This window comes from Prionailurus viverrinus, chromosome D1 (genome assembly GCF_022837055.1).
Source record: "Prionailurus viverrinus isolate Anna chromosome D1, UM_Priviv_1.0, whole genome shotgun sequence".
NCBI classification, from domain to species: domain Eukaryota; kingdom Metazoa; phylum Chordata; class Mammalia; order Carnivora; family Felidae; genus Prionailurus; species Prionailurus viverrinus.
Window position 1 is genome coordinate 69,883,160 of NC_062570.1, and position 25,635 is coordinate 69,908,794.

At 50.7% G+C, this 25,635-nt stretch overlaps 1 protein-coding gene across 14 annotated transcripts in view; it reads left to right on the forward strand.

Annotated features, from left to right (window-relative positions):
- The window catches only part of BMAL1 (basic helix-loop-helix ARNT like 1), a 99,644-nt gene that overhangs the window by 36,568 nt on the left and 37,441 nt on the right, over positions 1-25,635 (forward strand). The window contains exons 3-5 of one of the 14 annotated variants that reach the window (XM_047876900.1): positions 21,348-21,701; positions 22,881-22,924; positions 25,230-25,332. The exons of 8 other annotated variants lie outside the window; for them this stretch is intronic. The gene's annotated coding sequence lies outside the window, so the exon portion shown is untranslated. Of the gene's footprint in view, positions 1-12,259; positions 12,341-13,205; positions 13,269-13,408; positions 13,481-21,347; positions 21,702-22,880; positions 22,925-25,229; positions 25,333-25,635 lie in introns of those variants that run through there. 5 more of the 14 variants (XM_047876901.1, XM_047876905.1, XM_047876907.1 and 2 more) reach the window with 5 other exon arrangements.

Genomic DNA, 25,635 nt, shown 5'->3' on the forward strand with positions numbered 1-25,635 from the left:
TGTGCCTGCTGATGGTGTAACTCAGACTGCCCACCCAAGTTCTGTAGGCCTCGGTTTCCTCCCCTGCCGCAGGGGATGGTGATCCTCGTGATCACCTCTGTGAGGCTCGTGTGAAGGGGAAATGAAAGTGTGCTTAGCCCTGGCATGTAGCAAATGCCAAATAATCTGTTATCATTGTCGCTTTTGAAAGGTAGTGTCATTAGCAGTAACTGTAAGACGACTTTGGACGAGATACAAAGTCTACGATGCAGTTAAAGGCTCCGAGGAGTGAGCTAGTGCTTCAGAAAAGCACTTTGTGAGTTGCAGTTTATGTGCAGATATTGTTATTAGCACAAATATAGCTGTGACTTTTTTGGCTTTGGGAAAAATGAGCACAGTTTTCTGATGTTGACTCTAAAGTCTTGGTTGAGTTTGGTTTTGGTTCTGGAGGGAGATTCGTCAGGCCTCTCTTGGAATCTTGCCCAGAGGCTGCATGAGCCACACTGGTGCTCCCAGATGCCGAATCCCTGAGTGACACCTAGCATCTGTACTTGATGTTGTTATTTTCAATGTCCTACGATAAACATTGTCGAGTAAGTTCTTGGAGATTCATTGACAGTAAATTGTGGAAATTTGCTCTGGACCTGGGAAGTTCTCCCTCTCAAGTGTCTCATGCCTGGTATAGCCAACAAATTTTAACAATTTCTTCAGAATTTGACCCAGACAACTACCATTGTTTCCTCAAGTACGTTAGAAATATTTTCTTACTTATCAAACACTTGACTCTCGTTCCATATTATTTGCCTGCCTCCTCCCATCCTTCTAAAAATTAAATTGCACAAAGATGACCCATTAAGAAAATGTAGATAGTTTCAGGCCGAGGTTGAGAACTTGATTCATGGGCTGCATCTGGCTGGCAGATGTATTTTGTCAGTGCTCACGACATTGTAAAACTTAGGAATATGTGTCCAACACTTGACACGTGGTAGATATTGTCTAGAAATCTGGGTTTCTAACCTGCGTGAAAAATCGGAGGTCTGATGGCATTGGGGAAGAGTGGCGGTCCCTCCTCCAGTGGCTTCTCTGGCTTGCCCAGCCCTGCCCAGCTGTTCACCCTTACCCACCCTTGCCCAGCCCTGCCCAGCTGCTCACCTGGCCTGCAGGTCACAGACTGGGCGGTCTCTCCTAAACGTAACCCAACACCTCGTAGACACTGAATTGATTTAGGATTATTTTGTTTCATCAGCAACTTTGGCCTTAGATAGGAAGGTTACTTCACCCATAAGCTGGGATTTTATGAGAACCCAAGTGACTATAGTGTTTTACATAGGCCTGTTTTGGATTTGGGGGAGTCACCGTCTCTCCTCCCCATGGGATTTCCTCATTAAGCAGTTTTTAAGAACTCTTCAGTGGTGACTCAATCAGTCAACATACAGTGTTGGGTAATGCAGGATGTCAATTTTGATGGCCCCTATTTAAGAGAGGCTGCCAACAAGTGAACTTGAATTCAGTAATTTATGATGTTATAAAATTTGACTAAGACACTTAGTCCTTTTTATTAGCCAGCTTGTTGAAATAGTTGTAATTTGGTAGAATTCTTATTGAAATAGCTGAGGGATTTGAGATTCTCAGTCCTGGAGACGATCCCCACCTGTAGTCTTTTCCTGGGCAAGCCCAGGGGTGTGCACAGGGCCGGTGGCCACAGGCAGAGATGGAGAGGCTGTGCTACGTCCCGGGGTGCTTACTTGAGGGGAGTGCTTGCAAGCACGGGAATTTTAAAAATTATCATCGTTCTATGACCTTTTAGGGCTATTTTTGTTTGTTTTTGTCATCACAAAGGAGTCTACACTTGTAGCAGATTCAGACAACACTAAAGTGCACTCGCATGAAGGAAGGAAGTCTTCGTGACTTCTCCACCTCCAGCCTTCTCCACCAAGGGGCAGTTGAGACTTTGTTGGGTATAGTCCTGGACTTTTTCATTCGCTTGTGTTCCTTCTACCTCCTTTGCCCTTATCTCCAACGTACGCACTTTCACTTTTGTAAAAATGGAACTTCTCTATTTGGACCATCCTGTAGCTCTCCTTTCAGTGGCCGACTGTCAGTGCTTATGGTCATCTTTACCAGTCGCTACGTACAGGTAGACGTGCCTTACGTTTGGCAGCCAACGTAAGTACTGGGGTACTTACAACGTAAGGGGTAAGCAGCCCTACCAGTACTCCATGGTATGGATACATTTCAAGTTTGTTTAATCATTCCCGTGCTGGTGGACACCCAGGTTCTGATCTTTTGCCATCGCCACGGCTGCTGATGTGGGAATTGTTGTACACGCTTGTGAACTTTTACATGAGATTTTCTGTGGCATAGGCACCAAGAAGTGGGGCTTCCAACTTAAATGGTTTGAATTTAAAATTTGAAACAATACAGGGGCGCCTGGGTGGCTCAGTCGGTTAAGCATCCGACTTCAGCTCAGGTCATGATCTTGCGGTCCATGAGTTTGAGCCCTGCATCAGGCTCTGTGCTGATAGCTCAGAGCCCGGAGCCTGCTTCAGATTCTGTGTGTCCCTGTCTCTCTACCCTTCCCTTGCTCATGCTCTGTCTCTCTCTCTCAAAAATAAACATTAAAAATTTTTTTTAAATAAAATTTGAATCAATATTGCTTAATTGCTCTCCCAAAAGGCTCTACCAATTCATGCTTCTCCCAAGAGTATCCAATTATAACTTTAATTATCTAGCTTGCTTTCTTTTTTTTTTTTTTGCTTAAACACTTAAAACTTTAAAAACTCACAAATATGCCATCAAAATGATACATTTGTCTTAGTCTATAGGTTTAATTAAATGATTTTCAGATTTTGATTTTGGTGATGGTTATCATCCTGCATGATGACAAAAATGTTCCTCAACTGTTGTAGCCAATTGTTAACTACTTATTTAAGGGCTGTTGTTGTGCCCAGTAGCCTTTGGAAGAGGAGGGTCAAATCACAGCTTCCTGTTCCACAGCTCTCCCAGCGCTCCTGTGTTCTCCCTTGAACCATCGGTACAGAGGCCAGCTCGGCCTTGAAGGAGCTGCACCCGGGAGTGCCGGGCCTTAAGCCCAGGACACTTGGGGAGGGGGGCAACAGGTGATGTGGTGAGGTACCCCACGATTCCCAGCACCCCTTCTTTACATCTGAACGCCATTTGACAAGGACAGTTTCTTCCCACATGTGTTTTCTCATAGCGTCCCTACGACCTCCCTTTGAAGCAGGCATTCTCCTCCTCCCCCTGTTTATATCTGGGGACACTTAGGCCCAAAGAAGATCTGACTTACTGAGTGTCGCACAGCTAGTAAGGAACAGTCTCTTGGACGCAGGTCCTCCAAATGCAGTGGAGTCAGACCCCTGTGAGGCTGAGACGTCGCTTTGGGCCTACAGCGCACCATGGAAGTTTCCTTTACTGGGCTGGGGCTGGAGAAAGGACAAGGAAGTGACATTCCCAGATGTCCTGTGGTCACTTCTGTCCACAGCTTTCTCCCAGCTTTAACACAGGATCGTGTTCTTGAATGTTTCCCCAGTGTTTAGAAAGGATCTGTGAATTCTGGACCAGGGGACTTAACTGATCACACGTGGTCGAGAACTGCTGACCCAGAATGTGTCTTCTTCTTCTTAGACAGGATGGGTCTGGGGAGATGGTCAATTTGCCATTTGCCTAACTGTCTCTGAAATTTAGAATTCTGTCTTCTCCCGAGGCCTCCCCTCTGTCCCTCTGACCTGGTGCCTGGCTTTTGCTAACAGGTTACCCTGTGTTGGTCAAAGCTCCTTAGCACTAACCTCATTATGAGCCTGCAGGGAGATTCGATGTCCAGACCACTCATCCTTTCTGGATGCCTTCAGCTTCACTAGACTCATGCAGGTGGGCTGGTCTACTGAAAACAAGGGGATCTGGAGTCTGATGGACCGAGAATCAAATCCTGGCCTCATCACTTTTACTAGCAGTATGAAACTTTGGCTGTTGACCTCACCTCCCTGAGCCTCAGTGTCTCCCTTCTACAAAATAGGGATAATAATTCCCTCATGGGGCATTTTGAGGAATATATGAATTAAGACTTGGAATGTGCTTCTCAAATGTTCAGCATAGAATGGATACTTATAAATATGAGTCCTGGCTCCTTTTCCTGCTGTAGAGAGAAGGTTCTCCTCTAGGGATGCTCCAACCTGCTGGCTGCTGGCTGGGGCTCCTCGGGACAGAGGAAGGCCACCAAGATGAATCATATACAACATGTGCTCTCAGGAATTCACTGTTAGGTAGGGGAACCCATGAGCAGAGACCATGTAACATGTACATTGTAAGAATCAACTAACAGAGTGAAGATTAATTAACCTCCAGGTGAATGGGGGGGGGTGGTGGTGGAAGAAATTATCAAGCAAGTAGGGTATTGAAGATTGAATAGGAGCTTGACGGAGAAGAATATACATAATGAATAGGCAACTCTATCCATCAGCAATCAAATGACATTATTTTGTATGTATATATATATATGTTAACTTCATTGACTCTTACCAACGCACTGATCTATTCAAATCCTTCCTCTCTTTTCCTTTTTCCTTTCATTCTGCCTCTCCTTCTCCCCACCCTGCCTTAAGATATTTCAGTGCCTCACAATTTCTTAAAGGACTTCTTTATGCTTTGGTAAATCCTCAGAGGATTGATGCTACTTCAGTCCTACTAAGTTTTTTTTTTTTTCAACGTTTATTTATTTTTGGGACAGAGAGAGACAGAGCATGAATGGGGGAGGGGCAGAGAGAGAGGGAGACACAGAATCGGAAACAGGCTCCAGGCTCTGAGCCATCAGCCCAGAGCCCGACGCGGGGCTCGAACTCACGGACCGTGAGATCGTGACCTGGCTGAAGTCGGACGCTTAACCGACTGCGCCACCCAGGCACCCCAGTCCTGCTAAGTTTTTACAAGAGCTTTGGTGTGGCTACCTTTTCGTCCACTCCTTTTCTCTCCAGCATGAGTAAAGCTCTTTTGCTTTCTCAGCAATGAACAAACTCCCGGCCATTTGGTGCTGACTGGGTCACTGCCGTATACCCGGGGCATGGGTCACCCCACTCAGCAGCCAGAACAGCTTTGTGAAACAGGGCTCTTCTTTACAGATGAAGAAAGTAGACTTAGAGAGGTCGATGTGCTGGTTGTAACACACATCGGGGAGCCACGGTTCAACGCCGGGCTTCTTCTCCCTGTCCTGTGCTGCTTTGTTCAGTGTCTCGCACACAGTAGGTGGGCAGCGAACACTTGCCCAGAGGAACGAGAAGGCTGCCACACGCTAGTCTGCTCGGTTCACAGGGCTGGTTCTGTGACCCTCTCCGTGCGCTCACGGCGTTCTCACTTGGCTTCCCACCTGTTCATGGGGTCCCAGGATCACAGGAATAGTTGGTACAAAATACAGTTTCCCATTCCCCTCGCTTTTTTTGTTTTGTTTTGTTTTCGTTTATTTTGAGACAGTGAGCACAAGTGGGGAGGGACAAGTGGGGAGGGGGCAGAGAGACAGAGAGAGAGAGAGAGAGAAAGAGAGAGAGAGAATCCCACGCAGGCTCCGCACAGTCAGTGCAGAGCCCAACTCAGGGCTCTATCCCACAATCACGAGGTCATGGCCTCAGGCGAAGTCAGACGCTTAACTGACTGAGCCACCCAGGCACCCCGTCCCTCGCTTTTATTTCTAGGGCACTTGAGAGCAGATAGGTTGGACTGTTAAAACTTTGTGCTCGGCTTTGCCTGTGCCCTGTAAGAAATGCCTGGCACCGTGCACATGCGGTGCTCTAGGAGCCCGGCCCAGGAGTCAGGGGCTTAGTGACTCCTCAGTCACAGTGGGTAGATCACATCCCCTCCCCAGAATTACATATCCTTGGCACACTGTAGGGTTGAGAGGGTCCCTAAGGATCCCGCCTACGGTACGATCTGCCGGAAGGAACGCAGGCGCTAGATTGGCCAAGACCTGAGTGTGAATCCTGGTTCCCGTCCTTCCCGGCTCTGTGACCCTGGGCAAATCACCTAACCTCTCGGATGCTCGTTGCCTGTGTCTACGAAAGAAGGCAAGTAGGACCTGCTTCCGGGCTCACCGTCAGGAAGACGGGAGTCCACGTACACGAGGGCTGCTTCCTTCCCTCCGTCTCTGACTCCTGAGTGCTTTGGTTTGGGACTCGCTGGGTGTTCCTGCAGTGAGACCCGACATGTGTTTCTCAGGTGCGGTGCTCACGACACCTCACCACATCCTGAGATACTCGGCTCGTGGATTTCTCAAAGCTCCCGCATGCTGTTGGGAAACTGCTCGAAGGCAGATACCGTTCTACCACATTGAGCGGTGGCAGTGCTGCGGTGACGCCTGACTTACCCCCCGTCCCCTTGCGGACAGCAGTGGCGGTGTCCACCAGCCTGCATGCGGGTGGCTCCTTTGCGTCTCTTCACAGAGAGGAGAACTCCGGTCATTTGGCAAACGTTTGCCGTGCCCAGGCCTTATGTTAGGAGGCAGGGTGCACAGAGGAATAGTCTTGCACTCACTGCCCTCAGGAAGCTCACAGCGAGGAAGGGCGAAAATAAGGGTGACACAAGGCCATCGGGGCACGTGACAGGGCGCTGTGGGAGAAGGAGGGGCTTAGGCGCTCTCCCCTGGGCAGTCAGGAGGGGCCTCATAGACAAGAGGTGACTTTTGAGCAAGTCTTAAGGGACTGGTAGGAGTCTACACTGCAGAAGTGTGCAGGCAGAACATCCCAGACAGGAGGAGGCCAGAGCCTGGAGGAAGTGACACCTGGCCGCGTGTCTGGAGCTGGGGCCAACAGCTGGAGGACCTGGTGGTCGTCGGGACGACGACGCCCTCGGACCTTTCTCCGGAGCCCCAACCCGCATACCCGCTGCCCACTCAGCATCCACGCGTTGATGTTTAATGGGTATCCCAGACCCAACGCCACTAAATACAAGTCTTGGTATTTTTCTTCTTAACAGGAGGAAAAAAGGCAAAATCATAACCCTGCCCCTCCCCCAGCTTCCCCGTTTTATGTGGCAGGACCATTTCCCTGGTTACGCAGGCCCAGCATATCGGCATCACCTTGGATCCTGCTCCAAACCTTGCACTTCACGCTGTCTGCGGACAGTTCTTGACAGGTTTCCCATCAGAGTGCACCCTGAAAGCACCGCCCCTCCCTCCCCTCCTCCAGATGCCCCCCATCTCGCAGCAGGTCTCCCTGCTTCCGCTCGGGCCCCACTGCTGCCAGTGCTGCGCACAATCAGGCAGAGTGACCTTTTAAAAGGTAAATCAGATGGTATCATTTCCCTGCCCAAATTCTCCGGCGGCTTCCCGGCGTCCTTGGAATAGACCTGCTTGCCATGGCCTGCCAGCCCCTCTTGCTTCTCTGATCTCTCCTTTTAGACCTCTCTGTTTTGCTCACTCCATTCCAGCCACTGTGCCTTTCTTGCTGTTCCTCTTTCTTGCCTCGGGGCATTGGCCCTTGCTCTTCTCCCCCCGAATCTGTCTTCCCCGACATCTCTGCCTGGCTCACCTTCTCTGCACTCTGTTCTCCGTTCAAATGAGGGCCGGAGAGGAACAGACTTCTAGTCACCGTGTTCAAGGACTAAAATGCGCTGTCCTACCCCACCCTTTAACCGATCCCTCGATCCTCTCAGCTTGCCTCATTTCTCTTTATTAGCATCCGTTGTTACCTGACTTCTGTATCTGTTTGTCTTCGTTAGTGTTTGTCTTACTGCCCTAGAGTGTAAATCCACGAGGACGGGTGCCTGCCTTACCTGTCTCATTCACCACTCTATCTCCAGGACATAAAACAGAGCCTGGCGCGCAGGAGGTGATCATCACACATTAGATTGGTGAGGGGGAGAAAAAAAATGAATGAATTAATGCAAGTGAAGACTTTGGTGTTTATTCCGTAGGCAGTGCAAATCTAGTAGACATCTTTCAGGAGGTGAGTGACGTGGTCAGCACTTTTATTTTAGAAAGCCAGCTGGTGGCAGTGTGGGGGCTGGACTGTAGGAGGGGGCAGCAGAACTAGTTAGAGGCAGTTAATTTGGTCCAGGAAATTGATGCTGCGTCCTGCGTCGGGCTGTGGGAACGGAGGAGAGGGGACCCGTGACAGGGTGTGGGGACCTTTGATCGTCTTTGGTGCCTGTTGGGGTAACTTGGTAGAGCAATTCCTTTCTAAGAAACACAGGGGCGAGGCTGGTCTGGGGAGAGCCTGGCGATACTCCGTGATGTTCTTCTCCCCCGGCAGACGTCAGCCCTGGGATGCACATTCTCTGCAGTGCCGTTGGCTCTCTGAGGAGCGACTCTGCGGCTCTCCAGACTCCCCCGTTCAGTCTTTCAATAAGAGGGTAGTCAAGATGGCAATGTCAGCGAGGCTGATGCTTTTTCCCACAGACAGGCCCTTTGCTCTTACACACCACAAGCCACACTAAATCTTTGGTTCTCGCTTGCAATGGGTGTGTTTCTTCATATTGACTTCCAAAGGAGACTTGCTGTAACAACAGATTTTCTGCTCTGCCCACGTTCCGGACAGGGTTTACCAATAACCTGGGGATTCGGCATCTCCCTTGCTGCAAACATGCACAGGGACTCTTCTCCCTCGGGTGTCAGAGAATCGGGTGGTCGGTGGGCATGTATTTGTAGCCCAGGAATAGCCGTGCTGTTTGGCGCTGCCTCTTGAAAACTTTCTTTTGAGGTTTGACTTATTCCTCCTATCAAAAAGTCCCCAGCCCTCTCCAACTTTCAAAGAAAAGCCTTTCATCTCAGAGTAAACACATTCCTACCCATCCTGCTGCGGTGTCCCTTCTCTGTTCCCGAGGAGATGCCATCCCAGGCTCTTAAGCCTTGGTCCAAAGTTCCTAATCCTGTTTGTCGAACCCCGTGAAGTGAAATGCTGCACCATCTGTATAGCCAGATGCCCACCTCCCACCATCCTTCTTCTCTCTTCCAAAGGTCCAGATGCCATCGCATTACATTGCATTAATAGCTACCCTGTGGAGTTCCTGTGTGCCAGGTACTGTGTTAAACACTTCCCGTGCATTCTGTCCAACCCTTACCACCCTGCCAGGGTGAGTATTATTAACGTTTTCACAGATGAGGAAGCCAAGTCTTGGCAGTGCGGTGGACCTTAGTAGTTGAGAGCGTGGGCTTAGAGTCGCACAGACCCAGGTTGGAATCCCAACCTCGCAGTGCACCTTGGGCATGCCACTAAATCTTCATCACCTTCTTTTTCCAGATATAGGAAATGGAGATAAGATAGAGAAGGTTCATGTGTTGCTGTGAAAATTTAACAGCATATATTATTTCACAAGTATATAAGTATTTGCTTACCTTATGCTAGACTTTGTGCCGTCGGTAAATAATAGCTCTTGGTAGGTATTGTCTTCGGCGTCATCGTCGCCATTGTCATGGTCATCATCCTTGTCTCAAGGCTACGCGGCCAGGGTTGAAGGTAGCCCTGCCTGGCTGTCAAGCCCTGTTCTTTCTCCTGTCTCACAATGTTGCTCCCAAGTTCATCTTGCCTAAGACACACTGGTCACTAAGTTTGCTCTCTTGGTCTCTTCTGGGCACTGGGCTCAAGGTAAAGCTCAGTAGCCCCCCAGTCCCTTCCAGCCAATGACCTCTTTTCACTCATTGATGTGAGCAGTCCCAGTGGCCGGGCTGTTCAGGCAAGAGCTTGGGCGACTTTCCCTGACTGTCAATGTCATCTTGTCTACTCTGAAAGCCATCTTGTTGTTTATGTTACAGGATTGTCCAAAGAAAACAGGAGAGGCAGCAGAGAGGGCTGGTGGGGGTCCCTGTCTTTTGGGGTCACAGATCAGTTTGTGAATCTAGTGAATTTTACGGAGCCTCTCTCCAAAAAATGCACGTGGTAAAAACTCTCAAGACGAATATTGTTAATGAGACACCTGCCCCGAAGCCCACCCAGAAATTAATTGTAGCTAAGAAATTCTGTTCCGAAAGGTTAGCTTATGTGGTTCTCTTTAGTCCTGCCACCCCTCATTCACAATCAGGAGGGGCTTTTCTTTCTGTAGGGTGTTTGTGTTCACAGGTTGTCCTGGTAGCATTTGGAAAAACCTGTTTTATCGATACGAGTTGCCATTTTCCTTACTTTCCCATATTTGAGAAATGTATCCATGCACTAGAGTTGGCCAGTCATTTTGATGGACCGACCTGCTGATTGACACATCAATTCAAACCACTGCCTGCATCTAGCAGACAGGCCGGGGAGGAGTTTTGGCCCAAAATATCATCAGACTAATAGGAATTTTATTGTGATATACAGATTATAAAGGTTCAGAAGCTCAGCGTCAGCAGGGTTCAGTGTTCTAAATTGAGATATATGTAAATCTCTGCTTTTCAATTTTAAGATTTTTGAAATTTCAGTCTTAAAAAGTATGCTTCCTTTCCTTTTTTTTTTTTTTTTTTTTTTATTCATTCCAATTTTCAAGGTATGGGTATAAAGGGAAGTCAGATTCCAAACACTCCGCAGTCTTCTAATTTGCTTGCAGGCCTCTCCTTGGAAACTTTCCAGCAAATTCTGGAATAAGCTTGCTGTTTCTAACAGCGAGAGGAGTCATGGGTGTCACTGCTGATGGCTTCTCCCTTTCCTGCCTGGCCTTTGGAGCCCCGCGGAAAGACAGGCATGGACCTTCCACAGTGGGGGCCCCAGAGCCCTTCCTCCCACTCTGGCTACGGGCCTGTGGTGCCGATGCCCTCTGCAGCTGGGCTTTTAGGGCACAGGAACCGAATCTGTCATATGTTAGATCATTTGATGTAAAGTTTTTTCTGATGCGTACTTTTTCCTCTAAAGTTTTTCTCCTTTGCTTTTTCTAAATTATAAAAGCAACAGATGCTCACTTCAAAGCCAGGATTAGAACTTTTCACGCCTGGCTTGGAATCCCAGCTCCATGAACGCATTAGATGTGCAGCCCCGGGAAAAACATGCACCCTCTCTGAGCCTTGCTTTTCTCATTGTTACAGAAGAGGTAATGATTTCCCCTCATACCATGGCCATGAACATCGAGAGACACTGGTACTTCCAGAGGTCTGGCATGGATTCGTTTACTCAATGAATATTTATCGAGCACCTACCATGAGCCAGCCACCATTCTAGTTGTCCTGGAAATACTCGACAACAGGACAGAGGGGGTCTCTGCTCTCATGAGGCTCACCTTCTAATCAGAGGGGGGCCCAAAGAAAAGAGACCATTTCAGAAATTAAGAAATGAGGACCCCCAGATGGTAAGTGAGTTATAGGAAGGGCCACTTTAAAAATCTTTTTTTTTTTTTTTTTTTTAACATTTATTTATTTTTGAGAGAGAGAGAGAGAGTGTGTGTGTGTGTGTTCAGGGGAGGAGCAGAGAGAGGGAGACACAGAATCCGAAGCAGGCTCCAGGCCCTGAGCTGTCAGCACAGAGCCCGACTCGGGGCTCAAACTCACAAACCGTGAAATCATGACCTGCGCCGAAGTCGGGCACTTAACCAACTGAGCCACCCAGGCGCCCCAAGGAAGGGCCACTTTAGATGGGACACCCACAGGAGACCTCTCTAATGAGGCTCCGTGTTTTGTGACCCCCAGGTCCCAAACTTTCCAGCTGTAAACAGTTCTACCCCTTTCATTGTAGGTCCCAGTTTTGAGTTTGGAAAATCTGGCCACAGAGCACCTATCAGTTCTCTTTTGGGAGAACTCACCGATTGGTTCCCCATTCAGTGTTTGAGCCTCTGCAGCTGGATCTGTGGCCTGGGGCCTTTTGCAGGCCTCCTGGGCCTGCTGGGGTTCGTGCTCCCCTCGGAGCACTCCCGCAGGAGAACTGCCACTGAAGGGAGGAGGGAGGGTGGTTGGTTTCTAGCCGGAGCCCATTGTGCTTCAGCGCTGCCCTGAGCATTCCGGTTCCTAAGGAACTGGAAGTAATTTCTCTCTCAGTGAGACCGTGGCACGCGGCAATCCCCTGATTCCCTGCATGCAGTGTTTCAAGGGCTGGTCGCGGCCACACGAAAGCTGGGCAGCCGGGGCAGCCCCAGCTTGTGCAATGGCATTTGAGCCCCAGAGCAGTCGACCTGACCGCGTCGTCCCTCGCGGGGTCTAATACGGATTTTTAAATGACCGTCTCAGTCTGCCGCATTGGACAAGAGGGACCCAAACTGATCAGTGAGGAAAGCTGCTGAGTAGAAGGGCAGGCCGCCTGTGACTCACCTGTCATGTTCTTTGCTGACCCACTTTTATTTGACCTTGATTTGCTCAGTGCAGTTAAAGACGCTGTCGTGAAGGCACTTTTGCCGCCTGATGGAAGTCCGGCGTGTGACAGCCCAGGATCTCAGGCACACGCGTGACCCAGGCAGATGGACGGATGGACAGGTGGTTAGCTTCTCATCTACCTCTGAATTGTAATTCGATCACGAGGAAAGGGCTTAATTTCAAGAAAACGGAACAATTATCTCAGACTAGACACAGTGCCAAAGCGGCAGGCCCTCCTCCTTGTCACAGGGCGGCTTAATCAGAAGATGGCCTAGATGGCCGCCTTTCAAGTGGGTCCTTGCAGTAGCTTGGCAACTGGCACAGGGTCATAATTGGAAGAATTTGGCTCTGAGTGTCTGTGGGTGTTTACAGTGCACTATAGGGCCGGGCTGCTTTTATTTATAGAATATTGTGAGCAACAAGCAGCAGAAGGCTGAAAAGCCACTAAATCTCGATTTATTTTTAACAAATTCCATTTTTCCCCTCATCCCAGAAGGAGAACTGAGTTATTAAAAAACAGTAAAAAATACATCATCGCAGAGCATGCCATATCTAATTATGGGGTTGCCAGCGTCGGCCTGCAGCCACATTTTAAGGGCTTTGTAAATCAGCCATCCATTCAATCTGTGAACTTATATGACTCCTAGTCTTCATTTAGATGTAGAGCGAGATTATTGGCAAGTGAGTGCTGATCAGAAAAAGTTCTACACTGCCTAAATTAGGAGATGGGGTGTATAAATATAGAAGAGTGTACTTATGTTCTCAAAGAGAGAGAAAATCACTCCTCGCTGTCCATTATACTTAGCGGTACAAGCGCACACCCCCCCCCCCCGCCCCCCAGCACTGGGTATCTGCTCCCGGGTTTTCGCTCCTCACAATGGCAGATCCGTGCCACCCAGAGGAGCTGTAGGGTGATATCACTGAGTGATTATTACCCGCACAGTCAGGAAAGACACGCAGCTGGTGCTTCGTGGCCTGTGTTCTCGTGGTGTGTCAGAGCTGGGCAAGGCGTCAGGGACCCTCTAGCTCCGAGTACATCTTAGTCTAGGTGGGGAAGCTGAGGCCCAGGGAGGAGGGCGGCTTTCCCAGGGCTCCTCAGCGAGTCATGGTGGAGCGGGGCCCTAACGGGGCCCTCGTGTGCCAGGCCCGGAGCCAGCGAGCTAAACAGATGTGATTTCTGTCCTTCAGCGTTCCCAGCCTCGGGCAGGCAGACATCAAGACGGGCCAGTGGCCGCCACGTGCTCAAGTAGACAGGGCTGTGTGAGTACAACAGCCGGCGAGTTGAGTGGGGGGAATGGTGAGGGGGACTTGGGAATCTGTGTATTGGGACACCGAGGCAAAGGTAAAAGCAGCTGCTCTCCGACCCACTTGGAAAAGCCTCATGGATGCTGGGAGGTTGCCAAAGGAGGAGGGTGCCGCACGATTGCCGAGTACTGGGGGAGGAGAGTATGGTGCCACAGTGGTGCCCGGGAAAGTAGAGACGGCGGTTTTGGAGGGGCCCTCAAAGCGGATCATTGAGGAGACTTACGGGAACACCAAAGGGAGTGCGGGATTGGAGCGCAGGCCAGGGACAGGCGGTCCAGAGCGTGCGCGGTGCCCTGCCCTAAGCTGGGATGGCGAGTGGAGCGGGGGCCGAGCCCGGCGGTTCCCGTCCTCGGGCTCCCAGGTGCTGCTCATGGTGGCTTCTTTCCGTCCTTCGGGACCCTTCTTCGTGCAGCACTCGGCTGCCAGTATCCCTGGATGGGAGCTGGCCTGTGAGCGGGCACCTGTCTCTGTCTTCCCTGGGCTGATGCCCTGCACGGTGCCTGCAGAAGTGCGCCTCGGTGTTAGTTCTCTTGTTGAGGCTGGGAGGGGGCGGGGCGGGGGGGAGAAAGGATGAGGAAGGATGGACTGTGGAAGCTTCTGGAAAAGTCACGTCTTGGCGATGCTGGAGGCCAGTGATTTGGGAGGATGTGAGTAGGCCAGGAGGGGCGTGCCTGGGGCCTAAATTAAGGCCGTAGCAGTCAGCACGGAGAGGAGCAAGCAGGGAGGAGATACAGGAGGAAGCAGCAGTAGGGGTTAGCTGCAGAGAGCCAGGCCACCCGAGGGGGAAGGACTGCGATGGGCTGGGATGGGAACCTACCAGGCAGAAGAGATGGTCTGTCTTCCTGCCCAGTAAGTCCCCAACCACTCCAGACGGTGGTTCTCACCAATGTTGGCGGGCGTTTCCAGGAGGCAAAGAACTGAAATCGGCACAAAGAATGTCTCCGGCGTCCTCTCCATAAAATTTTTTTTTTCTTAATCGGTTTGATAGGCCGCTTACCCGCTTTTGAGTTCTCAGAGTTGAGAGCATATAAATTAGCAGTCACGATTATACACGAAATCCTTGGAAAATAGCTGGGTGAGCTTTCGTGTCCAGAATTTGATCATTTTTCTTGATTGGTATCGTGGTTTTTATACCGTCTGATAATTTTTCATTGATAAAATGGTTTCTGCTTCTGAAGGATGTTTTCCATTTTTGTAGTTGACAAAGGTGATACTGAAATGATGGTGGAGGATGCTTCCTGAATCCGTTTTTCAAGGAGCAGAGTATTCCCTTCCCTCTCCCCTGCTCCTGGCCATTTCCCTGTGTCCCAGCGTCTTCGCCTGTGCCCAGAGGACCGAGCACACCAGGTCAGGGGAAGTTTCGGTGGTAAAGAACACCAAAACCTTGCCAGAGCGATGGTTGGGAGGCTGCCTGTGAGCCGGAACGACCCCCAGTCCTCCTGCCCCAGGCGCTGCCTGTGGAGCGGGCCCACCTGATGACTGCACAGTCCCTGTCCCCAGTAACAGTAGCTTCAGTAAATGGTGCTGTCGTTCGATTCTCCGGAGTAAGAAAATGTTGATAGTTTGTTGCCACGGCTCTGACATCTCACGCTTTCTGAATTGCTTTGCTAGGCACCCCGCAGGTGTTCAAGAAACACTTGTGAGTTTCACCGAGCCATTGCTGGTCATGGCGTCCACTGCCGCCACCACCCCCACCCCCCAGATGGTGTTCTGAGAAAATGAAGTGAAAGTCCCGAAGGTTGTGTACGTGAAGACGGTCCAAAGTCTCTCCCCGCTTCCTTCAGGCGGCTCGGCCACACCCTGCCTATCAGCACTTACTTGCTCGTTATCAGAGTCCTAGCATGGGCCAGTGGGAAGGGGCATCAGGGGTCACTTCCTCTGGCCACTGTCCTGTGCAGGAAAACCTCATCTGTACTGTTCCTGACAGGCAGGCGGGCCCCTGGGCCTCCTCAGGCGCCCACACCCCAGGCATCCTGCTCTGTCTTTTGGACACGTGTGCTTGTTAGAAAATCCTTCTTTCTGACCCAAATCTGCCTCTTGGCCCTGTCTCCTCATTGACCCCCTTTCCTTCACTAGGGTTTGTGTTCTCCAGGGCCATCAACCGTTCTTTCTGTGACATGGCAATCAGTAGTCCCGTCAACGACAGGCACCCTGAGTGCTCACCATGTGCCAGGCACTGTTGTAGGCTCTCTACGTGAGTTGCCTTTATTACCGCCTCCGACCACTCTGTGAGGCGGGTACTGTCTCTATTCTCATATTACCAATGGGGAAACTGAGGAACAGAGGTCAAATCTTGTCCAGAGTTACACAAGCAAGCAGCAGAGCAGACATGTGGACCCCGGCAGTCTGGCTCCAACGCTTGTGCTCTTAGCTGTGAGGCTATAACATGTCACAGGCCGGGTGCCCAATGCAAGCTCGTGGCCCGCTAGACTGGGGCCTGGCCCTACTTTGACTTACTTTCCAAGAAATCCCTTGACCGGAGCCTGAGTCGAACCCTTTTCTATGAAATATCCTCAGGGTTTGTTTCCACACAGCGGACTATGGGGCAGAGGCCTGTGCACGGTCATCAACAGATGGGTTCGTCCCAGTTCCACCAGGCCCCGTGGGGTAGGTTTCGATCAGGATGACAAATATGGGCTATTTGTATTTTCTTTCCCTGAACATGAAGTCTGATGCAACGGGTTCCTTGTTTAAAGTGCTTATTCATGGTTTTGTGGCCAGAAAGCTGAGGGAGAAAGGTACCTGAGGATTATAAGCATGGACCCCCTCTTCAGGTACCTGCTCCAATGCTCAGTCTCACAGAACAGCCCCAGAGGTTAGGGGGTAGGGGGATGTGATGGCCACCTGCCCTCCAAAGCTGGGTGCAGGGTGTCAAATACACGTTTTTTGTTTTGTTTTGTTTTGTTTTTCTGAAGTGCATAAACCAGGAAGGGCAGTAGAGGGAGGGCTTGGGGCCGGTCTGACCTGGGCTTGAGCCTTGGCCCTGCCCCTCGCCAGCTCTGTTAGATGCCAGGCCTTTGTGGTCTTGGTTCCCTCTTCCGTAAGGTGGAAATAGCACTATCTTCTTATAGGGATGATTTGAAGGTTAAATAAGCAGAGGCGGACATGCCTTGAAGCTGCAGTGACTGTTCTGGAGTGTTCCCCACACCTGACACTTCAAGGTTTGGTGACCAAGTCCTCGCTCGGTGTCTGGCACTTCCTGCATCGGTGGTGTGGGCTGCAGCCCCTGGGCTGCCTGCCACCTTGTGGAGTGTGGAACGGACTGTGGAGGCATGGGCCTTCCGGGGCAGGAAAAGTCCCCGCGGTCACATTGGCTGTCCTGGCCTGACCCCTGGCAGGTCAGGCTGGGCTCCTTCAGGAGTCTTTGGCTTCATCCGGAGTCCGCTTCCTGTACTTACAAACCTCTGGGCACAGGCCACACGGTGGCTGAACCAGGAGGGCCGAGAGGCTGGGATTGAACCATCTTTCTTTTTGTTCATTGCTTTTCAGACAGCGTGCGCCCCAGTTATTCGTTCTTAAAGATTTAAGTAGTGAAGTGAGGGACCTGATCCCTGAGGTGCGGGCCCAGGGACCTGGAGTGAAAGCAGCTGGAAGCAATAGAGAAAGGAATGGACAAAATCTAATTTGGGGTCCTGAGCAAGGACCTAACCTCCCTGAAATGTGGTGTCTGTATCTGAAAATTAGAGGTGCTGATAGAACTAACCCCTTAGGTTGATAGAAGGAGGATTCGATGAGATCCCGTGTGAGCATGACAGAAGGCGCCTGGCACTTCTGTTATGTCTGACAATTAATAACTACAAATAGAATTTCCTTTTCCTCCACTGTTAACCCCTTCTCCTTATCAGCTCCTGACTGCTGTTTGTTTTCCTATATGACTTTGGATAAAGATCTTAGTGTCTCTTTGCCCCTTTGTAGAAAACCTAGAGTTGAACCAACTCTGGTTCTGAATGGGCACGTAGCGCCCCCTGTAGGACGTCTTTGGGATGTGTAGGGCGATTTGGACAGGGATGGTCCTGGTCAGGGCTGTCTTCCAGGAAGCGGATTTGCTGGATGTCACCCATGGAGACCAAAGGATTGTCCAGCATCCTACACAACCTCCTGAAGTTCAGTGGGCACTCATGGAGGTGGAACCCTGTTGACCGAGCCTGGAATCTGACTCACTTTACACCTAAACACACAGAATTTTTGCATGCTTTTAATATATACAGAATTTTCCAGGAACACAACCACCAAGTATATGAGGTTTACTATGCGTTATAAATAGGTCCAAGCACCTCATTAGATCTTTCATCGTGTCTTCTGGAGTAGCTGTGCCCAACATTTGCATATTGACTCTGTACGTAGTATCTTATTTTAACCAACTTATTTTTTGTGTGTTATAGTCAGGGTATTATGCAGATTGTGTTTGAAATTATAAGTGTTGGTATGTTATATTATTCACAAATTTCAGGAAAGTGAAAAGAATATTAAAATATTTGTTTAACTTTTGCAAGTATGAGAGAGGGAGTGTGTGTGTGTGTGTGTGTGTGTGTGTGTGTGTGTGTGTGTGTGTATTAGCTTATAAATTAGCTGGAGAAACCTTAGGATAAACCTGAAGTGAAAAGAAATGGTTTCTTTGAATAAGTTGAAGGGAGACATAGTCAAATGTAGAAGGATGGGTTAAATATACATACCTAGACATATCTTTTTTAACTTTAAAAAGAACAGGTCACAACTAAAGGGAAACAGAAAGGTATGCAGCCAAGGAATGGGGTCAGAATACCCCACATAGCCCCCACCGCGCCTAGGATTTACATGCTCATAGTAAATATGAAAGCTGAATATCCATCTGCCCAAAATAATTATGCAACTTTGTTGGCTGAATGGGAGGTTAGGTTCTTATGCATGCCTATAATGACAGAGGTAATAGAAGAGAGGTGAATTTCCCTCTTCTGTGGCGAGAAGTGAACAGACCCCGGTTAAAACCGGGGTGTCAGTGAGCAGTACCATCCGCGGTTGTTCAGAAACACAAAGGTACTTTCTGTAACTGGTTGCTTCTGAAAATGGGCAGGACAATCTAGGGACAGATAATTCTTCCAGGAGCCTTGTAGAACTTAAGGAGTCTCTACACTAGGTCCTAAAAAAGCATAAAAGAATAACGAATAAACAAGAAAAATTGAATTTAAAAATTGTTTGATTTCTCTTAAAAATGTCCTTTTAGGGGCACCTGGGTGGCTTGGTCGGTTAAGCGTCCGACTTCGGCTCAGGTCATGATCTCACCATCCGTGAGTTCGAGCCCCGCGTCGGGCTCTGTGCTGACAGCTCAGAGCCTGGCGCCTGTTTCAGATTCTGTGTCTCCCTCTCTCTCTGATCCTCCCCCGTTCATGCTCTGTCTCTCTCTGTCTCAAAAAAAAATACACGTTAAAAAAAAAATTTAAAAAAAATGTCCTTTTACATTAAGGATATGTAACCGACGTCAGAATTTTTAATGGCATCCTTTGTCAGACAAGGTGTTTTGATGTTTTCCCCTGTCCCTTTTAGCAAATACATAAAGAGTCTGAAAAGTAATTTTTATCACCTTTTTTCATCTTTGCCATCTCTGGTTTTTTTTCACCTCTCCCACCTGTACATACTTTTTTTTTTTTTTTTTTTTTGAACATCCATGTGTAGATTTTTACAGAAAGGAGAACCGGCCAGGCCCCTGTTCTTTACCATGTTGTGTTATGTCCTCTGCCTACACGAATTAATTGTGTGAATGTTGTGAATTTACCTCTTTGTATCCTTTGGTTTCCCAGGGAGGTATTTGCCTTTTTGTCGATTTATAGGAGGTTTTATTTTTGTTTTGTCTAATTAAGAAAGGATGAGAGTCCTTCACCTGTCACAGAGCTTTGGAGTCAAACTGACCTGAGTTTGAATCATGACTTTCTTGTTCATGAGCTAAGAATTTCAGGCAATTTACTGCACATCTCTGAGAATTAGTTACTTCTTTGGAAACTCAGTGAAACAACACTGACTGGCACAACATAAAAGCCCAGCGTGTGGTCTCTGCTGCCACAGTTTTTGCATTGTTATTTTTGTTGTGGTCCCTGCACTGAATATTTTCCCAGGAAAAGCACCTTACGAACTCATGTTTTTCCAGACCCTTGAGCATGTGACGGTCACTTGCTGTAACCAAAGCTTGGAAAAAGGAAACCAAAATCACTGAAATAATGGCTTTATTCCTTGCGTAGGAATGAAAGCAAACAAGCAGATTCCGTTTTAGCTAAAAGAGGAACTTGCAGGGATGTTTCTGGGGTCCGGAACACTCACGGCAACATCTGGGAGCTGGGGCACTGGGGGAAGGCCTTGAGATCCATCCCAAGATCAAATCGTCTTCCTCAAGTTGTGCTCACGGGACGGGCAGGTGGACAAGAACATTTCAGAAAGGTCTCCAGTTGTTGCGAGTGAAAACGGAGAGGACCATCTGTTAGACACACACCGGCCATCCCCCCAGTACCCTGGTCGGGGCAGGGTCCTTACTTGTGTTCTGACATCCTTGCCTCATAGGAAGGAGGTGGGATGGGCTTCAGCTGGCCCTGCCCTACATCTCCTACTTTCGCTTTTCTCTGCTGAGTCACTGAAGACACAAACCATGTGGGGCCCAGCTCTCCAGTGGGGCACATCGGGGTTGGGTGTCCGTTCCCCCCGGCTGGCTGTGTGATCTCAGACAAGTGGCTGTACCTCTCTGAGCCTCATTGCCATCTTCTACACTATGTTGATGATGATGCTTTTCCCAAAAGGTTGTTATGCCCACCAACTGAGCCACATCTGGGTCAGCACCGTCCCCAGCAGGGGTGATGCTCAGTAACCAGGAGGCAGTCTCCGCTCCAGATGGGAGGGGAGGGGCAGCAGGAGTGCAGTGCGCAGCTGTGCACTCCGTCCTGCAACTTCGATGTCTCGTCGTGCCTCTCACTTAACAGTTCCCCGACCAATGGCTGCTGGCCTCTGGCTGGACGACAAGAGATCCCTCTTCCTCCAGCCGTCACACAGGGCATGCAGCCTGGCAAGTAGAGCTCACGTTGGGACTTTCACCCCCAGTCACCCCCATACCTGGGGGCCTTTGTGCAGTTCACAGAGTGGCTGTCACCCCTCATGCCAGAAAAAAATCAGAAAGCCCGGTCAGCCGTTCCTCCAAAGTATACCAGGAAGTGACCGCAACTCTCATCACCTCACCTGGCCACACAGCCCCGAGCCCTGTCATGCCCTCCTCACTGCCCGCACTCTTGGGCCGGGACCGAGCTGTGTCACCTTCCCCAGACCATCGTAGCCCTCTCCTCGCGGGCCTCCCCAACGCACTCATGCATGCATGTGCACACTCACTCCCACACACGCACATGCATCACGCTCACCCGTGCGCACACACGCAGACACAGGCACGCTCACTCACGCACAAGCAGGTGCACCCACCCACACAGTCCCGCTACCGCCACGTGCGCCTGCACACACAGGTCCCCCCTCCCCACCATCTCTTCTTAGCCCCGCAGCCAGGCTTAACCCCAAGTGGGGGCCCATCACCCCCACTTCACTCAGAGGCAAAACCAAGGCCCTCACGGGGGCCCGCCAGGCACCACGTGGTCTGTGCCCACCCTGCTCCAGGGCTGGTCCCCTGACAGCCTCGGCCCCCTCTCTGCCTTTGTGCAGGCCCTTCCCGGCCTGGAGTGCTCCTCCCTCCACGCCTCACCTCCTCACCTCCCCGCTGCCACGTCTCCAGAGCTCCTCCCGCCCCGACTCTGAGTTCTCGCCCCAGCGCTCCCCACCTGCCAGCATCACTGACTTACTCGTCTCTGCTTGCCCTCCTCCCCAGAATGCGTACCAGGTGAGGACAAGGATGTTTGCGTCTTCGCCCGCAGTCCCGCTGTGGAGAACGGTGCCTGGCACGTGGATGGCCTCAGCAAATATTTGCTGAAAGATGAACGAATGAGTGACTGTGGACCCGCGCACTAACGGTGTCTTCATGATTATGACATTGTCCTCGATTGAAATTTGACTGCCGCATGCAGTTTGAGGTGGAAACTTACTCAAGTCCCTGACTCTTCTCACCGTACAAATTAACCTGGTGGATATGGGTGCTCAGTAGAGTGCGTTGAGGGGATTGCTTGAGGGCCTTGGGCGCCTGGTAACCATCTGAGGCCTCCTTACTTGTCAGCCAAAACCTATGGTACGTGAGCCATAACAGGGACATCTACTTCCTGTCCCCCAACACCCCTCGGCTGGGAGTCCCCCAGCCCTGGGCAGCCAGCTGTCCGCTGTGGTGCCCGTCTCTGTAGGGAAATCACTGTCTCTGCTTTCTCCACCACACCTTCCCGGGCAGTTCTGTTACTATCAGCCGTTGACTTAAGTTTCTCATGATCCTGTTCCCAGCTTTCTGTAGGAGGAGCTCTTTCCCTGTATGTTGGTTTCATTCAAGTAAAATGAAGGGGTTGGGTTCCCGAAATACCACTCAGCTTCTCCAGTATTTTGCTGCTGCAAAATACTGGCCTCTCCTCCGGCCCCCACCCCATGCCCAGGTTCCTCCACTCATTCTCCAGCGCCCCTCACTGACTCCCTCGTGGTCCCCAGAGCCCCCTGTTAAGTTCTTTATGTCCACTGGCAGGCACACACAGTCTGCTCTTACCATTCCTGAGCTCCTTCATTCCAGAGTGTCCCGTCTGAGTTTGATTTCTTTGACATCACAGCTTACCTTTCCACAGCCTCCTACCCCGCCTTTCCTCAGCAGCGTGAGGCCCTCCATTTCAATAAGCACAGTTAACCTGATGAGCGTTCTAAGTGCTTTTCCGATACTGAGCTCATCCGGTCTGTGACCGCGTCCTTCTCATTTTACGGGGGAGAAAGTACAGCTCCCAGAGGCCACGGAACTGGCCCAGGACGCACACCTCGTAGGTGGCAGAGCTGGGATTTGAACCCAGCCGTCTGGCTCCAGAGGCCCTGCACTGACCGCTGCCCTGCCCTCCCTCCTCATGTGCCCATGATCTCGCCCTTTTGTCCACGCCCCACCTGCCCCTTGCCAGGGGGAGAGTCTCAGCTCTTCCCCAGCCCCTGCTTGTGAAAGTGCCAGGGACGTCACATGCCTGATCCACCAGCTCTGGAGAAACACCTGCTCAGTATTCTTCCCCTTTTCTCTCACCTTGCCCACATCCTCAGAGAAGGCATATCCCTTTTCTCCTCAGAGTCTCAACCCTCCTTGGGTCCACCCCTGCTGGCTGGACCAGCCTGCCTCCACCCACAGCCCTGACCTGGAACTCAGAGCGCCTCCCAGGCCTCCCCGTCTGCTCTCCCTCACACCAGTGTCTTGATTCTACCACGAAATAACAGCACTGCATCCTTTGGTTTCCTTTAGAACAAGATGTGGAAGTTTTCCAGAACTTTCTTCAACTTCAGGCAGTAAGTTTTCTGGTGGAAATAGTGTTCTTCCCTCTGAGTCTTTAGGGCCAGGCTCTCTTATTCTATACAGTAAAAAAAAAGAAGAAGAAAGGTTCTTCTTCCTAGACTTCAGTAATAGACTTGGCGAAGGTCTAAGAAGGCATCTCTTTTATCATTCATTCAGCAAACATTTACTAAGCACTTGTGCTGGGCGAGGTGCGTGCTCTGTCTCGTGACTCTTCATGAGATCTCTGAATCCCACTAAGGGCCCCCAGTAGCCCCTGGAGACTGGGATGTTGTAGGTTCTGCTCCATTGATCGTGTTGAAGATTTCTTCCACAAGAACCAGCCTTGTGTTCATTCACAGAATTCCCCAGGACTTACAAATCCTGCCCCCGTGAGACCCTCTCAACTGGCCCTCCAAGCCCTGTGCTTCCAAACGCAGCCTCCTTGATTTGTGCTTGATTCCGGGATTCCCAAGCATCTAGAGCTACCAGCAGGATTGTCCACAGGTGCCACAGACAGGGATCCCCTGGCCCCTGACAGCCACGGTCAGTGCTTTTTCCCCAGCTCAGAACAGACTTCCAACAGCCCGGTCCACCAGGCAAGCATCTGCAGCCCCTAATTCAAGTCTCACCGCCACCCTGGTTCCTTCTCCTTCCCTCACCAACACCACACACACACACACACACACACACACACACACACACACACACCAGCCTTCCCTCACCGACACCACACACACACACACACACACACACACACACACACACACACCAGCCCCTAAGCTGTCTTTCCTCCTCCATTCTGCTCCTGTCTCTTAAACGTTTGCCTCACAGCTAGGGAAGAAAGGCCCTCCTTCCTCAAGACACTTGACTGCCACCTGCTGGAAGTTTGTCATAACGGCTCCGCAGATCTCTGCCACTTACCACGGCAGAGGCACATCCCGGACTTGTGCTGTTTGTGCAAGTGTAAGCCTGGCTCCGCCCCTTGCAGCGAGCATGCAGTCATGTCTTTATTTAGATCCTGTCTCTCCAACTCGATTGAGGGGATCTTGAACATTAGGACTGCTGATTCCTCCCTGTGTCCCCGGTGCCCTAGGGGCTAGACAAATCCTCACTGAATGACCCCGATGCAAACACCTGTAACCTTAGGCTCAAAGCACCTGGCCTTACTGGACGAACATTCTCTAAATGCATTTGTTGCAAAGCAAGGCAACTGAACTCCCCACAGGCTGTCATAGGGACCATGGAGGGCTCAGGGACTTGCAGAGGAGACAGAGCCCCTCCAGCCTCTTGCCTCTGCTCAGAGATCACCACCACCTGAACGGACTAGAGCAGCTCCTCATCCATTCCCTCAGTAAACTTGGAGCCAGGCCCCAGCACCACATCGTGGAGAACGTGGAGGATGGGACCAAGGGCCACCTGCCATGGCCCTCTGGGGTTGGTGGGGGTGGGGGGGGGGGAGTAGGCAGGGAGGGATAGTACTTCTGGAACACTTCTATGCCCAGGTCAGGCCCCTGAAGGTTTTGGGATACAGAGATGGCCATGCAGGGGCCCTTACTGGAAGGCTTGGGGTTTTGAGGAAGCAAATCAGTAAGCATACAGCTAGTAGGGTAATCGAGGATGCCGATTCCCTAGCGTCCATATTTTCCTAAGCCACGCCCTCTTATTAAGCCACGCCATCAAACACTGCCACCCTAGTGACATACTGGAGCTTCACAACGTGGCTTAACGGAGCACCATCAGCTGTCACACCTGAGGGTAGGGGCAGGCCGGGGCAGGTATTCACTGAGGTCCCATTTTAAAAGGGGGAAGCACTCTCTTCTTTCACAAAGCTTGTTGCCTCAGAGCCCTTAGGCCCGGCATTGCTCAGGTCCCATAAACCTCCCTGACAGATACCCCTCCCTGGTCGGTCTGTCCGGAGGATACACTTCCCAGCCAGTGTGAGGGCTGGACGTTTCCTTCTCTGCCCTGGCTGCCAGGAAGCCCAGAGACAAACCTATTGGTTCAGGTTGTGTAGCTGTCTTGAACTAGGATTGCCTTTTCTTACTTTCCCTCATGCCTGCTCCAGGAATGCTTGGATTGGGGCTGGGGGTGGTTTTGGAGACGGGACTGGCCGTGGTGTGGTAGTCAGAAGACCCAGCATGGAGCCGGGCACACTTGGGCTTCCGTCCCCACCTGCCAGCTGCGTTATCTTAAGCAAGTTAGCTTTGCCTCCTCCATCCTCACCTGGAAAATGGGGATAATGACCACAATTAACGGATGGGTTATTGTGAAGATGAAACTAGTCCAGTGTGAACATCCCTGTCCCTTCCCTCCTCCCAGATCAGGGGATCCGTCAGTGGCTCCAGGATCCCGTCTGTGCTTCCTTCGTCCTGCCTGTGTCGGTGAGAGACGGATGGGTGAGAGATGCAGCGGTAGGAACTAGGTGACCGACTGTCCTGGTTTGTGGGGGACATGGGTTTTCTGGGAGGCAGGACTTGCGGTGCTAAAGTGGGAAGGTCTGAGGCAAACAGAAGAGTTGGTCTCCCTAGTAACCCCCCCAGCCTCAGCCTCTCAGTGGCTCCCAGTAGCAAAGCTTTATTTCTTCCTCATGCCTCTATCCGTCCGGGACCTCCGCGAAAGGAGGAGCCTCGCTCCGGAAAATTCCCGCTCTCGGCACAAAGCAACACGTGGTAAAGATTCTTTTAGAAAGTTGAGGCCGTCCCTTCCGCTGGCATTCATCCATCAA